The 12,990-nt window shown below is 43.9% G+C and overlaps 1 protein-coding gene across 1 annotated transcript in view; it reads right to left on the reverse strand.

Annotated features, from left to right (window-relative positions):
- Nucleotides 1-9,607, reverse strand: part of htr1d (5-hydroxytryptamine (serotonin) receptor 1D, G protein-coupled) — a 78,362-nt gene extending 68,755 nt beyond the window's left edge. Inside the window, exon 1 of the mRNA XM_041846887.2 lies at nt 9,505-9,607. The gene's annotated coding sequence lies outside the window, so the exon portion shown is untranslated. The remainder of the gene's footprint in view (nt 1-9,504) is intronic.
- Nucleotides 9,608-12,990: the final 3,383 nt, after the last annotated feature.

A 12,990-nucleotide genomic window follows, 5' to 3' on the forward strand; every position in this document is an offset into this window, starting at 1 on the left:
TGCTGATTTTGTAAGTTTGCCAACTGACAAAGACATGATCAGTCTATAATTTTAATGGTAGGTTTATTTGAGCAGTGAGAGACAGAATAACAACAACAAAAATCCAGAAAAGCGCATGTCAAAAATGTTATAAATTGATTTCCATTTTAATGAGGGAAATAAGTATTTGACCCCTCTGCAAAACATGACTTAGTACTTGGTGGCAAAACCCTTGTTGGCAATCACAGAGGTCAGACGTTTCTTGTAGTTGGCCACCAGGTTTGCACACATCTCAGGAGGGATTTTGTCCCACTCCTCTTTGCAGATCTTCTCCAAGTCATTAAGGTTTTGAGACTGACGTTTGGCAACTCGAACCTTCAGCTCCCTCCACAGATTTTCTATGGGATTAAGGTCTGGAGACTGGCTAGGCCACTCCAGGACCTTAATGTGCTTCTTCTTGAGCCACTCCTTTGTTGCCTTGGCCGTGTGTTTTGGGTCATTGTCATGCTGGAATACCCATCCACGACCCATTTTCAATGCCCTGGCTGAGGGAAGGAGGTTCTCACCCAAGATTTGACGGTACATGGCCCCGTCCATCGTCCCTTTGATGCGGTGAAGTTGTCCTGTCCCCTTAGCAGAAAAACACCCCCAAAGCATAATGTTTCCACCTCCATGTTTGACGGTGGGGATGGTGTTCTTGGGGTCATAGGCAGCATTCCTCCTCCTCCAAACACGGCGAGTTGAGTTGATGCCAAAGAGCTCCATTTTGGTCTCATCTGACCACAACACTTTCACCCAGTTCTCCTCTGAATCATTCAGATGTTCATTGGCAAACTTCAGACGGCCCTGTATATGTGCTTTCTTCAGCAGGGGGACCTTGCGGGCGCTGCAGGATTTCAGTCCTTCACGGCGTAGTGCGTTACCAATTGTTTTCTTGGTGACTATGGTCCCAGCTGCCTTGAAATCATTGACAAGATCCTCCCATGTAGTTCTGGGCTGATTCCTCACCGTTCTCATGATCATTGCAACTCCACGAGGTGAGATCTTGCATGGAGCCCCAGGCCGAGGGAGATTGACAGTTATTTTGTGTTTCTTCCATTTGCGAATAATTGCACCAACTGTTGTCACCTTCTCACCAAGCTGCTTGGCGATTCTCTTGTAGCCCATTCCAGCCTTGTGTAGGTCTACAATCTTGTCCCTGAAATCCTTGGAGAGCTCTTTGGTCTTGGCCATGGTGGAGAGTTTGGAATCTGATTGATTGATTGCTTCTGTGGACAGGTGTCTTTTATACAGGTAACAAGCTGAGATTAGGAGCACTCCCTTTAAGAGTGTGCTCCTAATCTCAGTTCGTTACCTGTATAAAAGACACCTGGGAGCCAGAAATCTTTCTGATTGAGAGGGGGTCAAATACTTATTTCCCTCATTAAAATGCAAATCAATTTCTAACATTTTTGACATGCGTTTTTCTGGATTTTTTTGTTGTTATTCTGTCTCTCACTGTTCAAATAAACCAACCATTAAAATTATAGACTGATCATGTCTTTGTCAGTGGGCAAATGTAAAAAATCAGCAGGGGATCAAATACTTTTTTCCCTCACTGTATATGACCGGCTCAGTTAGAAATCCTGTGTTTATTTAGGACTGCAGGGCTGTCCTTTGTGAGCTTTTTCATCTGCCCAATTGTTGTGATATCTATTCGTATTCACTGGCACAGCAGCTCACCATTCGTCAATACAATAAATTAAAAAATATGAGAACAAACCAGATGAGGTAAAACCCCCATGCACACCTCCACAGTCCAGAATTGCATATTAATCGATGGAAAAGTTTCTTATTGACATTCATCAAAGGAAATGTAATGTAATTTAGAGATGAGTGGGAACACGGTTCTATCAGATTAGAGGCGGACCTAGTCTCCATACAGTTCAGACAGGAATCAGCAGGAGCCGCTTAATTGGACAAGCTGTGCGGATCAGAGTGTCAGGAGGCCAAGGTCCTGCTATTATGTCAGAGGCTATTAATAGCTAGTAAATGTGACAGGCTAGAGATGGTGAGAGGAGATGGTGAGAGGAGCTATTCACATGGCCCTAACACATCTGGACAAGAGGAACACCTATGTGAGAATGCTGTTCATTGACTACAGTTCAGCATTCAACACTATTGTTCCCTCCAAGCTCGTCCCCAAGCTCAGAGCCCTGGGTCTGGACACCACCCTCTGCAACTGATCCTGGACTTATAATAATATAATATAATATAATATGCCATTTAGCAGACGCTTTTATCCAAAGCGGCTTACAGTCATGTGTGCATACATTTTTACGTATGGGTGGTCCCGGGGATCAAACCCACTACCCTGGCGTTACAAGCGCCATGCTCTAACAACTGAGCTACAGAGGACCACAGGCTGTGAGGATTGGCAACAACACCTCCTCCACACTGACTCTTAACACAGAGGCCCCCCAGGGTTGTGTCCTCAGTCCTCTGCTTTACTACCTGTTCGCCCACTACTGAGTGGCTTTGTACGACATCAACTCCATCATCAAGTTTGCTGACGACACCACGGTTGTAGGCTTGATAACCAATAACGATGAGTCAGCCAGGACAGCAACCTCTTACTCAACGTCAGTAAAACAAAGGAGTTGATTGTTGACTTCAGGAAGCAGAGGAAGTAACATGCTCCAATCCACATCAACGGGACTGCAGTAAAGAAAGTAATCAGTTTAAGTTCCACGGCGTCCACATCACCGAGGACTTGACATGGATCAACAACACCACCACTCGTCTACTTCCTATGGCGGCTGAAGAAATCTGTCATGCCACCCCGGGTCCTCTCCAAATACTACCGCTGCACCATCGAGAGCATCCTGACTGGTTGCATCACAACCTGGTGTGGGAATTGCTCCGTCCACGACCACAAGGCCCTCCAGTGGGTGGTGAAGACGGCCCAGTACATCACTGTGGCCGTGTTCCCACCCATCCAGGACGTCTACTGGAAACGGTGCCTGAGGAAGTCCTGCAGCATCGTCAAGGACCCCACACACCCCAGCCACGAGCTGTTCACTCCCTTACTGTAGGGTAGATGGTATCGGAGCATGAGGTCTGATACCAACAGTCTCAGAGACTGTTTCTATCTACAAGCCATCAGACTGCTGAACACTCGTACTGGACTGACCACCTGCACTGTCTCTCCTCACCTTAGCACACATGCACTCACTCACTCACTCACTCACACACTCACTCACTCACTCACTCACTCACTCACTCACTCACTCACTCACTCACACACTCACTCACACACTCACACACTCACACACTCACACACTCACTCACTCACACACTCACTCACTCACACACTCACACACTCACACACTCACACACTCACACACACACACGCGCGCACACACACACACACACACACGCGCGCACACACACACACACACACACACGCGCGCACACACACACACACACCCATACGTTCATGCTACACACATCACAATTGCTGCTACCAGACTCTTATTTACTATTGCTAATACTGCACAATTTAAACAATTGCCCCCAATGCCCCCTTTCTCTGATACATGTGTAAATATTGTACTATAAATTGTGCCTTTCTGTATATGCTAAAATGTTTATTCTGTTCTACTGAGCCATTTACTTTATGTTCTAATACTTATCTCTATTATCACTTATTGTTGTTGCATTGTCAAGAAGGAACCTGCAAGTAAGCATTTCGTTGGACGATGTATACCCAGCGGTGGAAAGTATCCAATTGTCATACTTGAGTAAAAGTAAAGATACATTAATAGAAAATGTCTCAAGTAAAAGTGAAAGTCACCCGGTAAAATACTACTTGAGTTAAAGTCTAATAGACAGTGGGGGGAAAAAGTATTTAGTCAGCCACCAATTGTTCTCCCACTTAAAAAGACGAGAGAGGCCTGTAATTTTCATCATAGGTACACGTCAACTATGACAGACAAATTGAGAAAAAATAATCCAGAAAATCACATTGTAGGATTTTAAATGAATTTATTTGCAAATTATGGTGGAAAATAAGTATTTGGTCACCTACAAACAAGTAAGATTTCTGGCTCTCACAGACCTGTAACTTCTTCTTTAAGAGGCTCCTCTGTCCTCCACTCGTTACCTGTATTAATGGCACCTGTTTGAACTTGTTATCAGTATAAAAGACACCTGTCCACAACCTCAAACAGTCACACTCCAAACTCCACTATGGCCAAGACCAAAGAGCTGTCAAAGGACACCAGAAACAAAATTGTAGACCTGCACCAGGCTGGGAAGACTGAATCTGCAATAGGTAAGCAGCTTGGTTTGAAGAAATCAACTGTGGGAGCAATTATTAGGAAATGGAAGACATACAAGACCACTGATAATCTCCCTCGATCTGGGGCTCCACGCAAGATCTCACCCCGTGGGGTCAAAATGATCACAAGAACGGTAAGCAAAAATCCCAGAACCACACGGGGGGGACCTAGTGAATGACCTGCAGAGAGCTGGGACCAAAGTAACAAAGCCTACCATCAGTAACACACTACGCCGCCAGGGACTCAAATCCTGCAGTGCCAGACGTGTCCCCCTGCTTAAGCCAGTACATGTCCAGGCCCGTCTGAAGTTTGCTAGAGTGCATTTGGATGATCCAGAAGAGGATTGGGAGAATGTAATATGGTCAGATGAAACCAAAATAGAACTTTTTGGTAAAAACTCAACTCGTCGTGTTTGGAGGACAAAGAATGCTGAGTTGCATCCAAAGAACACCATACCTACGGTGAAGCATGGGGGTGGAAACATCATGCTTTGGGGCTGTTTTTCTGCAAAGGGACCAGGACGACTGATCCGTGTAAAGGAAAGAATGAATGGGGCCATGTATCGTGAGATTTTGAGTGAAAACCTCCTTCCATCAGCAAGGGCATTGAAGATGAAACGTGGCTGGGTCTTTCAGCATGACAATGATCCCAAACACACCGCCTGGGCAACGAAGGAGTGGCTTCGTAAGAAGCATTTCAAGGTCCTGGAGTGGCCTAGCCAGTCTCCAGATCTCAACCCCATAGAAAATCTTTGGAGGGAGTTGAAAGTCCGTGTTGCCCAGTGACAGCCCCAAAACATCACTGCTCTAGAGGAGATCTGCATGGAGGAATGGGCCAAAATACCAGCAACAGTGTGTGAAAACCTTGTGAAGACTTACAGAAAACGTTTGACCAAATACTTATTTTCCACCATAATTTGCAAATAAATTCTTTAAAAATCCTACAATGTGATTTTCTGGATTTTTTTTCTCATTTTGTCTGCCATAGTTGACGTGTACCTATGATGAAAATTACAGGCCTCTCTCATCTTTTTAAGTGGGAGAACTTGCACAATTGGTGGCTGACTAAATACTTTTTTCCCCCACTGTACTTAAGTATCAAAAGTAAAAGTATAAATATTTTCAAATTCCTTATATTAAGCAAACCACATGGCACAATTTTCTCGTTTTATTTTATTTACGGATAGCTAGGGGCACACTCCAACACTCAGACATAATTTACAAATGAAGCATTTGTGTTCAGTGAGTCCGCCAGATCAGAGGCAGTAGGGATGACCAGGGATGTGTGTGTGAATTAGACCCTTTTCCTGTCCTGCTAAGCATTCAAAATGTAACGAGTACTTTTGGGTGTCAGGGAAAATGTATGGAGTAAAAAGTACATACCTTTAGTTAGGAATGCAGTAAAGTAAAAGTTGTCAAAAATATAAATAGTAAAGTGAAGTACAGATACCCCAAAAAACGACTTAAAGTATTTTTACTCAAGTACTTTACACCACTATGTATACCATGTGTATCCTGTACATACGACTAATACAACTTGAAACTTGAGAGTGGGAGAGGGGGCGACAAGCAGTACGAATCAAACAAAAGTGACCAGACTGGGAAGACAGTTTAAATATGAGTTTGTGAGGAAAGGAGGATATGCTACCGGGAAATTGGAATTTGCATGAACATTTTGCTGCTGAGTATTTGAGACCAGAATACCTTTCTGTTTGGTATTTTCTCTCTTTTATTTCGTAATGGATTCAAAGACGTGGATCTTCTACCGGTAAAGGGATTACTGCTGTAGCTGATGGCTAAATTGTATACTATGAGAGTGAACCCATGAATCATTCATTCCTACTCTATCCTTGATAAAATAAATAAATAAATAAAATAAAAAATCTGATTTCTAAAATATATATTTTCCCCAGATGTGTAGGCTATACATTATTCATTTTTTTTTTTTCCCCAGGAGAATTGTCAGATTTCTGTCATTCTCACCTCTTCACAATGAGAGAAAGGATTTCTTCCTAAGGATCTTTCTATTTCAATGGAAGCTGACGTTGAGCAGCCACAAATGGTTATTAACAGTATCATCAGAGTGTTGTAATGGTCACTTGATGGTCTGAGTTAGCTGGTATTAGTTCAAGGAGAGACATTGCAGTCATTTCCATATCGAGTGCTATGTCAGGAGATCAATTGCAATGTTAGACTGATGTCGACAGCTGTAATATGCAAGTTTAAAGCAGTTGACTTTGATGATAAATGTGCTAAAGACAGACAGTCCATTAGAAAGACACCACCCCCCCAGCCAAAGATACTGAGGTCTTAGGCTCAATGTTTAAAAGGTGAATACACTCTCTCTCTCTCTCTCTCTCTCTCTCTCTCTCTCTCTCTCTCTCTCTCTCTCTCTCTCTCTCTCTCTCTCTCTCTCTCTCTCTCTCTCTCTCTCTCTCTCTCTCTCTCTCTCTCTCTCTCTCTCTCTCTCTCATTAAATATTGCAGTATGTAAGAGGGGGAGGAGGAGGGACCCCTCACTAATTGAACTTGTCCGGCATTTTTGCAGAACGTGATTGGTCAATAGCCTAAGCAACGTTATTTGTTTTTCGTATTCGTTGTTTTCTGTGTCTTCTACATGTTTTCAAAATAACTATTCTGAGGAGCTTGGTGGTGTCATACTGGACAGAGGTGGTGCAGAGAAATTAAGAGGGTAACGGCAACGGTCTCTCGAGGCAGATGCTGCCAAGCGCAACAATATAACAGACATGTTCCGTAGACCTATGCTGGGTTGATGGGATTATTGACAGGGTTGATGGGGTTATTGACAGGGTTGATGGGGTTATTGACAGGGTTGATGGTTTTATTGACAGGGTTGATGGGATTATTGACAGGGTTGATGGGGTTATTGACAGGGTTGATGGGGTTATTGACAGGGTTGATGGGGTTATTGACAGGGTTGATGGGGTTATTGACAGGGTTGATGGGGTTATTGACAGGGTTGATGGGGTTATTGACAGGGTTGATGGGGTTATTGACAGGGTTGATGGGGTTATTGACAGGGTTGATGGGGTTATTGACAGGTTGATGGGGTTATTGACAGGGTTGATGGGGTTATTGACAGGGTTGATGGAGTTATTGACAGGGTTGATGGGGTTATTGACAGGGTTGATGGGGTTATTGACAGGGTTGATGGGGTTATTGACAGGGTTGATGGGGTTATTGACAGGGTTGATGGAGTTATTGACAGGGTTGCAGAGAAAATTGCACTGCTGCTCTGCCTGCTGACCATGTAAGGTAGGACAGTCTTCTGTGGTTTGGATTTGGATGAAAATGTTGACTGTATTTTGACAGTGCTGACTCAATTGAGTGAATGGTTTCCCGAAATTGACAAATATGACAGAACTGAGCCCCCCTTCAGGGGGCCTGTATACTTGAAATTCCCAGGCCTATATGTGGTCCCAGTCCACCCCTGCTCGGTGTATCCATTCTCTCATCATTATGTAACATGTTCTTGTCCTGCTACCCCTCCATTTTCCAATTATTGTTTTTCACTCCCTCTCTCTCACTGGTTTGCCCACCCTTTTTCTCCCCATCTCTCTCTCTCGCTCTCTCTCTCTCTCTCTCTCTCTCGCTCTCTCTCTCGCGCTCTCTCTCTCTCTTGCTCTCTCTCTCTCTCTCTCGCTCTCTCTCTCTTGCTCTCTCTCTCTCGCTCTCTCTCTCTTGCTCTCTCTTTCTCTCACCTCTCTATATCTCGCTCTCTCTCTCACTCACCCTCACACACACACACACACACAAACACGGTCTACAGAGGTTATCGCCAAAGTGTGAGCAGCTAGTGGTGCTCTGTGAGGAAAGCTGACTGACAGGTCTTTGATGCAGCCAGACACATGCTCATGCCACAATTGCTAATTCTGTGCGTACAAAGGTTATCCCCTCAGCGTCCATTAATGATCATGACACCCTCCACTTGTCTCCCTGGATATGCCTGGGAGACTAGGGGTTGACTAGGGGATGGGGAGGAGAGTGGTTACCTGTCAAACCTACTCTCCTGTCTGGGAAGGCTGGGAAAGGTTTTCACATGTTTTGCCCATTTTCTTGATTAAATTCAAAATTCTCTCTCCAGGGTTTGAAACTGTAGATCTGACATACAGTATATACAGGATCACACATTTATCGATACAACCATGCAACGTATGCAAAAACTAATTGGAAAGCGAATTCAAGTTTCTAAGGCAATTCAGTTCTCTGTTCGATCTGAAGATCTTTATGGGCAATATTTTGCGGTGCCGCCATGACAACCATGTCATATGCTGGACATATTAAAAGTTCACTTCCCACACTGAGACAGCACATCATTTCATGAGATTAATTGAGGCTACAGTTGATATTTCAGTAATGTTCATTACAAACTCATGTTACATTTAATGGAAAATCTCTTCATGTATTCCTTCCTCTATTCTGTTGTTCCTTCTATGAAAGGCCCTATTCCCACAATGAGATTTTGTTGTGAATGCAAATATACCACTTTTATGTCCCGCCTACTGTGTGGGGTGATTGACAATAGTGTTGGCAAATCACCAGTCAGCACCACATTCATGTTCTGTGTAACTGTCATTTTGGGGCAGTTGACTTAACATAGAACCCAGATTGTTCTGTGGTGGAGTTAGTCAGTTCTTAAAAGTGTGTGTTGTTTGTGTAGAATAAACATAATGGAAATAAGAAGATTGTGTTCCTTCCACCCACTCACAGTGAGTTTTTAGTTAGCTAGATTCACAGTGCTAGCCAGGATAAGGTTATCTGCTGATGTGATTGAGCATTAGCTAACGTTAGCTCACACTCAGCGAAGATCTCAAACCACAACTTTTCTTCTAAAACATAATACACTATTGAATAATGCAACCAAACCACATTACACACTTGAATAATGTAACAATTCACAAGCATGTAGGTGCAGAAAATGAAAGGGTTTATTTTCTCTTCTGAAGGCTACAATCGTTACATTTTAGCTTCAAGACAAAAGCAGAGTTGCTAACAGCATGTCTTCATCAAGTAACGTTAGCCTATCAAAAATGAACGATTAACCCTCTCATACCAATATAAAAGTACAGTAGGCCTACCCAGGGTTTCCATGTTGGCAGTTTTCCCACCAAATTGGGCTACTTTGAAACGATGTTGCAGGTGAAAATGTATTGGTCGCGGGTTGTGGGTTTTTGGGCTACTTACCTATTGCACCGTGGTCGCCATGGCATTTCTCTTTTTTTATTATCTATTAATTTCACTGTGACCTGTGACCTGTGACCTGCTGACTATCAGGCAGTGAGGCAGGCTGCTGTTGCTGAGTGAGTGAGTGAGTTAGTGAATGGTGGCGGGGAACAAGCTTCATATACAGTCATTGGAAGGGAGGGGCGGGCCCGAGGGGTGTGTGTGTTGTACTGTTGAGACAGAGAGCGCAGCAGTTAGCTGAGTCAAGTCTCGATCACACCGATTGCGTCATTGTGTTTTGGTACACCAGAAGTACATTCATTTCCAATGGAACGCTGCGTTAGCCTTGCAGCATTGCGTTGCAGAGGCAGTTGCAGTGCGTTCTGTGTGGTGCATACGTTGGATTTATCGAAGGTATGCGTCAAACTGTATGCGTAGACTGCTTGACAGAAATGGTAGCAGAAGGTAAATGTTGGAACTTTTGTTGCACACGACATATCCAGAAGATGCTGCGTACCATGTCTATTTTGAGCAATTATTCTTTGCTTCGGTCTGTATCCTGACCGCCCCCAGTCCTACCAGTCATTACAGCCAACAGAGCAAGAGAGAGAAACTGATAAATAATCATCCAACAGTTTCAGAGAGAGGGATAGAGGATCTCTCTCTGGGTATGTAACTAGCTAGCTAGCTAATGTCATTGGCCACAACGTTGAAGTCAGGAGAGGGAGCAACGAGCAGAGGTGAGGACGGAGGAACTAACCGATTTGACACGCTAGTTTACTGGCTAGACACGAGTCTACTGTCAGAATGCCAGGTAAATGTGCAAAATATGGGCGAAAATATTGCAAAGACTGGGAAAGAGCACAGTGTATAATGGAATGGATTAAGAGCATCCCAGGAGATGACAGAAAAGCTTACTGTAGGTATTGCAAATCAGAAATGCGAGCCCACCACGCCAATCTTATTTCTCATGCACAAACGGAGAAACACAAGAGAAATGCTGCTCCATTTTCTAATGCGAGAACATTGTTTGACACAGGAACTACGTCTATATGAGAGAATAACACAGTTAAACGATCAGAGGTACAGATGGCTGCACATATTGCATGTAGATCACTGTAGATCACTGTAGATCAGCTGGGATGGGTTGTCGAAGACATTGCAAAGAAAGGAATCAATATCCACAGAACAAAATGCACAGCGCTCATAAATGCAGTTGTAGGGCCTGCAGTGCATGAGGAACTAATAAAGGACATTGGGAATGAGTCTTACTCGTTGATTATTGATGAAAGTACTGATGTCACGACCAAGAAGCAGCTGGGTGTGGTGACAAGATACCACAGTAAGAAACTATCTCAAATCAGAAGCACATTTGGAGGAATAATCAGCATTCCAGCTGGTGATTCACTGACCATTGCCAATGCCTTGTTCAAGTTTCTTAATGGCAATAAACTGCCCATTGACAACTGCATCGGTCTAGCCACAGATGGCAGCAATACAATGTGTGGCAAAAACAATTCCGTCCTGACAAAACTTCAAGCACGGAATCCGAATATCGTCTACATGAAATGTGTGTGTCATTCCCTGCAACTCTGTGCCTCCAAAGCAGTGAATGTTCTTCCATTAAATATTGAATATATGGTGTCACAGACATATACATGGTTCTCCAATGCCACCCAGCGACTCTCGAAATATGAGGACATACAGTGCCTTCGGAAAGTATTCAGACCCCTTGACTTTTTCCACATTTTGTTAGGTTACAGCCTTATTCAAAAATTGATTAAATTGTTTTTTTCCCCTAATCATTCAACACACAATACCCCATAATGACAAAGCAAAACAGGTTTTTATAAATTTTTGCAAATTTGTTGAAGAAACTTTGGCAACAATTACAGCCTCAAGTCTTCTTGCGTATAACGCTACAAGCTTGGCACACCTGTATTTGGAGAGTTTTCCCCATTCTTCTCTGCAGATCCTCTCAAGCTCTGTCAGGTTGGATGGGGAGCGTTGCTGCAGAGCTATTTTCAGGTCTCTCCAGAGATGTTAGATCGGGTTCAAGTCCGAGCTCTGGCTGGGCCACTCATGGACATTCAGAGACTTGTCCCAAAGCCACTCCTGCGTTGTCTTGGCTGTGTGCTTAGGGTCGTTGTCTTTTTGGAAGGTGAACCTTCGCCCCAGTCTGAGGTCCTGAGCACTCTGGAGTAGGTTTTCATCAAGGATCTCTCTGTACTTTGCTCCGTTCATCTTTGACTCGATCCTGACTAGTCGCCCAGTCCCTGACACTGAAAAACATCCCCACAGCATGATTTTGCCACAACCATGCTTCACCGTAGGGATGGTGCCAGGTTTTCTCCAGATGTGACGCTTGGCATTCAGGCCAAAGAGTTCAATCTTGGTTTCATCAGACCAGAGAATCTTGTTTCACATGGTCTTTAGGTGCCTTTTGGCAAACTCTAAGCTGGCTGTCATGTGCCTTTTACTGAGGAGTGGCTTCCGTCTGGCCACTCTACCAGTGCTGCAGAGATGGTTGTCCTTCTGGAAGGTTCTCCCATCTCCACAGAGGAACTCTAGAGCTCTGTCAGAGTGACCATCAGGTTCTTGGTCACGTCCCTGACCAAGGCCCTTCTCCCCCGATTGCTCAGTTTGGCCTGGCGGCCAGCTCTAGGAAGTGTCTTGGTGGTTCCAAACTTCTTCCATTTAAGAATGACGGAGGCCACTGTGTTCTTCAGGACCTTCAATGCTGCAGAATGTTTTTGGTACCCATCCCCAGATCTGTGCCCGACACAATCCTGTCTCTAAGCTCTACGGACAATTCCTTCGACCTCATGGCTTGGTTTTTGGTCTGACATGCACTGTCAACATTGGGACCTTATATAGACAGGTGTGTGCCTTTCCAAATCATGTCCAATCAATTCAATTTACCACAGGTGGACTCCAATCAAGTTGTAGAAACATCTCAAGCATGATCACTGGAAACAGGATGCACCTGAGCTCAATTTCGAGTCTCATAGCAAAGGGTCTGAATACTCATGTAAATAAGGTATTTCTGTTTATTTTTAATACATTTGCAAACATTTAAACAAACCTGTTTTCGCTTTGTCATTATGGGGTATTGTGTGTAGATTGCTGAGGATTTTTATTTATTTAATCCATTTTAGAATAAGGCTGTAACTGTAATTATTATTTATTTTAAAGTCAAGGGGTCTGAATACTTTCCGAAGGCACTGTATATACCACCATCAATGTTGGTGAAGCCCCTCTGAAGATATTGAAACTCTCTGACACCAGATGGCTTGCAATCAGTGTGTGTCAATCGGGTACTGTCACAGTATGATGAGCTGAAGCTGCACTTTCAGATCACCAAAGACGGTGAGAGAAACTATGCTGCAGAGCTACTTTACCAGATGTACACTGACCCAGTCAACCGTGTGTGCCTGAAGTTTCTGCAGCCAATCGTGTGAGAGTTGGACAGGATCAACAAACCTTTCCAGCAAGACTCAGCCAGTC

This window comes from Coregonus clupeaformis, unplaced genomic scaffold (genome assembly GCF_020615455.1).
Source record: "Coregonus clupeaformis isolate EN_2021a unplaced genomic scaffold, ASM2061545v1 scaf0007, whole genome shotgun sequence".
In the NCBI taxonomy this organism is placed as follows: Eukaryota; Metazoa; Chordata; class Actinopteri; order Salmoniformes; family Salmonidae; genus Coregonus; species Coregonus clupeaformis.